Raw genomic sequence first — 6000 nt, 5'->3', positions numbered from 1 at the left:
TTTATTTTTTAGAGAGAGAGAGAGAGAGAGAGAGGGCATGGGAAGGGCAGAGAGAGAGAGAGAGAGAGGGAGAGAGAGAGAGAGAGAGAGAGAGAGAATCCCAAGCAGGCTCTGCACTGTCAGCACAGAGTCCAATGCAAGGCTTGAGCTCACAAACCATGAGATCATGACCAGATGCTTAACCAACTGAACCACCCGGGTGCCAATAAAAATAATTTTTGAACACAATCTGAGACCTAAGCTGATATTAGTTTCCTCCATAGACAGCTGTCACCTTCTGCCAATATTTTATTTTTTAAGTGTTCAAAATTACTGATAAGTTTAAAGAGTTTTGCACCGAGCATTTCCACATTCACCACCTAAACTCTACCTTTCACATTTTACTACAATTTCCTTATCATGTATCTATTCATCTACCCATGTAGGAGGTTTTTTGGTTTTGGCCTTTGCCTCTGTCAAATATATGAGAAAAATGACAATCTGGGATCATTTTAATTTAGTTTCAGGGCTCAAGATTTTTCTGAACTAAGATGAGTTGAGTGCATCAGTCAATACGAAACTGCTTTACTTTTCCTTCCTTTCTCTGTTTCAGTGTGCTTTTTCTTTGTGGCACTAACTCAAGGCACATCGTGTTTTATCAACACTCTCCTGTAGAAGACTCTAGACTAAAATTTTGGCTCCTCAACTTGTTGAAACTACGAGATATACTGATTACTCTCTCAGCCACATTTTCATAGTTTACAAACACCCCCAGAGCAAAAATAGCCCCATATTACGCATTCCATCTCTGGATTCATAACTCCTTCTCTTTATTATCACTACAGTCACTTAATAGTTTTTTAGATCTTTAATGATTTTAGAAGTTTTTATAAATACTTCATCAAGATGTGTACATTTTCTTAGCGTAAGAAAATAAATGACCTAGACTACCATTAGCAGAAGCACAAATCTCTCATTCTCTCATGAACCCATTCAGATCACAATTTCATCCCCATCACTCCATTAAAACAGCCCTTCTCAAGGTCACCAGTGACTCCCAAGTTTATGATTCCAATGGTTGATTCCCAGTTTTCACCTCAACATTTCAGTAGCATCCAGTATTAGGGGTCAAAACTTGCTTTATTTACTTCATTTCTGAGACTTCCCACTCTCCCGGATTTTCTCCCATCCCAATTCCTTCCTTCTCTAAGCTCATTTGCTGGAATCTCTTTCATGAACTGGAGCCTGAGTATTCATGTGGCCAGAGCTAAATCTCTGCAAAATTTCTCTTCTTTATGTCTACTTCCTAGGTGCTCTCCTCCTGGTTTAAATAACATATACATCCATCGTGACTGTCAAAGTTTATTCATCAAATCCTAAATCTAAATACCATAGAGACACATTTTTGTCAATTCTCTAAGCATTCTATTTTGGCTGGTTAATTTCAAAGAGTATTGTGTACATATTCAACATAACATTAAGTGCTCAAATGCTCTCGCAGTTTAATGAAGTTTTTATCCCTAATAAAAAATGAGATGTCATTCTTAGAGTAAGGAAATGGCAGTAATTTACCTACCATCACAAAGCATTCTAGAGGTAAAAACAGAATAAAAACCAATGGGTTCTGATTTTTTCACCCATTTGTTCTATATCAAATTGCCCCTTCAATATTTTTACTAGAATATCTAAAAGACTTATTGACATTAACACGTCCTAAACTGAATTCTTTATCCCAGCCTGTTCAAGCTTCTTCTTCTCGCTGTTACACATATTTAATGAATGGCATTATCATTTGCTCAGGTTTTCAGATCAAAAATCCATGTGTCATTATAGAAGTTATAACTTTATGTCTTTCACCAGCTTTGGAAAATTTGTACTTCCATATTTTCAAGTATGGCATTGGCTCCATTTTCTTTTCCTTCCTTTTGGGACTCCAAAACCAATATGCTAAACCTTTCCACCAGGTTTCACATATCTCTTACACATTTTCCATACTTTTGCCTCTTTATGTATGCTTCATTTCCTTTGATTTATCTTTCTGTTCATTAATGCTCTTTTGGCTGTGTCTAAGGTACTGTTAAACCCAACTAATAAGTCCTTAATTTTAATTATTTTATTTTTCAGCCTTAGAATTTCTATTTAAAACTTCATTGTATTTGGTTATCTACTGAACTTCACCATCAAGTCCTCTATTTTTTGTGCATATTAATGACAGTGTTTTTTTTAAGTTCATGTCAGATACCCAGATAACTGTTATCACTAATTTTCCTCTTTTTTTATTCTATGATTTTCTTGGTATTAAGTTAAATAACTTAAACTCAGTCATTTTCTTATATGCTTGCTAATTTTTGATTGCAAATCAGAAATTTGAGGGGTGCCTGGGTTGTTCAGTCAGTTAAGCGTCCACCGTCAGCTCAGGTCACGATCTCACAACTGGAGAGTTCAAGCCAGGCATCAGGCTCTGTGCTGACAGCTCAGAGTCCGGAGCCTGCTTCAGATTCTGTCTCTGTCTCCCTCTGCCCCTCCCCCACTCACTCACTCACTCTCTCTCTCTCTCTCTCTCTCTCTCTCTCAAATATAAATAAGCATTAAAAAATTAAAAAAAAAAAAAGAAAACCAGAAATTCGAGATTCTGTTGTTTTCCTCAAGAGAATGTACTTTTGTATTTAGCAGGAAATAGGAGAAAATCTTAAGAAATCAGGCTTTGAGCTGATTATGACTTGATCTTTAGTCTTAGGAAGTCTGGTCCATTTATAGTTCACATTTACTTATAGGATATATCCCTTCAGTGGTCCCAACAGAACATTTGAGGTGTTTCCAGCACCCCCCCCAATCTTGATAAGGCTTGAACTCCAAGTTTTTTGTTTTTTTTTTTTTTTTTTTTTCAACGTTTTTTATTTATTTTTGGGACAGAGAGAGACAGAGCATGAACGGGGGAGGGGCAGAGAGAGAGGGAGACACAGAATCGGAAACAGGCTCCAGGCTCCGAGCCATCAGCCCAGAGCCTGACGCGGGGCTCGAACTCACGGACCGCGAGATCGTGACCTGGCTGAAGTCGGACGCTTAACCGACTGCGCCACCCAGGCGCCCCTGAACTCCAAGTTTTGTCTCACTAGCTTCATGGGAGTGCTGAAGGTTCTGCTCAGCTTGTCAGCCTCTATGCCATCACATGTGGATCTGTAAATATCACAAGGTGGAAAGCAGCATTGAATGTTGGGCTCACTTTCTGTGCTCTTTTTTTGGGGGGGGGAGAAGAGTGGTTCCTAGAATCTCCCATTTTGGCTGGTGTGGTAGTTCTATGATGCCTGTATACCTATGCGTTTAGCAGTTTATTCAGCTTCCCTAGTTCATGATGCATGGTCTGATAAATTCTAATCCACCATAGCCCGAGCATAACCCACAGGAGTCAATCTTGATGTTTTTCTTTCTCTTATATCATATCCATGTTTGATCCATCATGAAGTGTTGTGGGTTCTGCTGTCCAAATATATCCTGAATATAACACAGTTATCACTACCTATCTCAAGCCAACATCACCTTCCACTTACATAACTGCAATAGCCTCCTAAATAGTAGGGAATTTCGCTTTAGGTGAAAAGTTAGCTTTTATTTTGAAACAGAGAAGGAATATATATATAATCGTATGGATAAAGTTGCATGTGTATATTTGGTGTTGATTAAAAATATAAGAAGGTTCCCCTTCAGTCCTCTCTATTTTCTCTGTAACTTAGTAGGTAAGGTAATCTACAGGGGAAGGGGAAGAGGTAGAAGTCAGGGGTTTAAGAAGAGTAAGAAAGTGGTTTGATCTGATTTAATGATTGAACTAATTTAATGCAGCATCGTTGAGACCCCCCACTGGGTCACGAATGTAGTAGAAGTAACTGCCATGTTCTATGACCCAGAGGAAGTAAGTGGTTGGGCTGACCAAATTTAATGATTTGTGAGTAAATAAAGGAACTCTAGGTTATTGGAAAGATTGTTTTTCCTACTGGAATGATTGCCTGCAAGCTCTAATTCCAACAGGACTGAAATAAAAACAGCAAGGCTCATATATTTGTACAAAGTAAAATGGTCTGTGACCTAGAGGTTTCAAATGAGAGGAAAAAAGCATTATAGCAAGAAGTACATGAACAGATAAACCAAAAGCAGTAGAGTTGTGGTCAGACCTGGACTCAAAAACTAGTGATATTAGAGGTGGAGAAATTGCAAATGGTGACAGAGTCTGAGGTGAGTCTGTCACGTAGGTGACTGATGTAGAGTGGAAAGTGAGGCGAAGAAGAGGGAAAAAGTGAAAGTTCTTGGTGATGGCAGTTGACCTGTGGGCACTGAAGTAACTCAAGGTGTTGGCAGGGTTTTGGGTGGAGAGAAAGACCATCAGCCAAAGTCTTTCACTGGCTGAGAGGTTAGAAGAATGGCTTAGTGGAACAGCATGGGCTTCAAACAGGAAGTTAATAACCTGAGAAGAGCGGCGGGGAGAAAGTGGCTAGTGTGAGACTTTAGAAAATAGACAGCCACTTGTCATGCTTCATGAAAGTAGCTTCATGAAAGTAGTTCCAAGTCTCAAGCTGGGTCAAGGACAAAAACATACAGGACATTTGGGGAATGACTGTAGAGTGGAGGGTCAAGTGTATATAACAGACAGCTTCCAGGTTGTCTTCCATCCTTGAGACCCTAGGATAATAAGGCATCCAGATGCTTTTTAAATAAAGTATAGCAAAAATTCTTATTTACTTTCTGGAGGATAAAATTAGTTGTGGTATCAAAAGTGTCTGAATATAAAGAAAAAATGCTGCCACTAAATAACTGTCTCAACATTGAAGGAGAAAAGGACATTATTAGACATTTATTATTTCTGAAGAATTTCAAGGAACATGCTACTTATAAAAATGACTCCCATAAGACAAAACAGCAATGTGCTCATTTTGTTGAAGTGTCATTTCTGTGCCTATGGAATTATTTGTGTGATTTCTCTTAGTAATGTGCCCATCACAGCTTCAGTTTTTTACTAAAACTATGGCCATAATTCTATTACAAGTACCTTCCAGAAAGAGGTAGAATATGGTCTTCATTTTAAATAGAAATTTGGAATAAGAAAAATGCTTTCACCTGTTGATCAGAGAGCCCCAGATTAACCAGAAATATCTTGATTCACTCTTTCATTTTTTTCAATTGACATTTAGTGAATATCTCATAAGTGCAGCCTACTGTTTTAAAAACCAAAGACTATACTACAAAAAGAAAAAAAGAAAAGAATGATATTTATTCTCCATAACACTTATTTTCTTTCTGATTGTGCATACCTCTTCTCAAAACTAAGACTTGTTAATGAAAAGACAAAAATGGTCATGCAATTTGATCCAAAGTTCAGCAATAGTCCAGAATAACGTGAATTTCTGGCAACATACCAGATAATGTAAAAAAAAAAATTAGGTTTTAAAGATCCTTGCACATTTGTTTTCAGTATGCTCTGATATCAAGATGTGTATTAATTGATAAAAATCGTGACTTTTTTTCACGAAATCACCAGCTTATTCCATAAGCTACAGAATAAAAAATCTTTAGGTTGATTAAATCTCTGCTTATAGATAGGGTGACTTTCCCTCCCTCAATTCCTAGGACAATCCCTTGTTGTTCTGGATAGCACTCTCAAAAGTATCCTGGTTTGGAAAATAAAATATGTGGTCGGGTTACTTATAGATAACTGAGCCACAGAATCGTACGTAGAACTACGTTACAAAAGAAACAAAGAAAATACATAGGAGCCATATGCAAATTTTAAATTACATTTTACTATTCAAGTTAAAATTTTCTATCCATAACTAACTGTGGATTCTCTCTTAGTATTTTTTGAGTGCTATTTTTTGCATTAATTACTTGAAAATGAAGACAGTGTTGATTAATGGGAACTTGAGTTTTAGAACAGGTTTTTAATGAGTGGTGACATATGATATTTATCTGCAGAATCAGTAAAAGCTATTAGCTTTTGGTTCCACCGCAGAGAGACAGCAGCATGTTATGCAT

The sequence above is a fragment of the Panthera pardus genome, unplaced genomic scaffold (assembly GCF_024362965.1).
Source record: "Panthera pardus isolate Hobbes unplaced genomic scaffold, ASM2436296v1 HiC_scaffold_7, whole genome shotgun sequence".
Classification (NCBI taxonomy): Eukaryota; Metazoa; Chordata; class Mammalia; order Carnivora; family Felidae; genus Panthera; species Panthera pardus.
Note: the sequence above shows the minus strand (reverse complement) of the source record.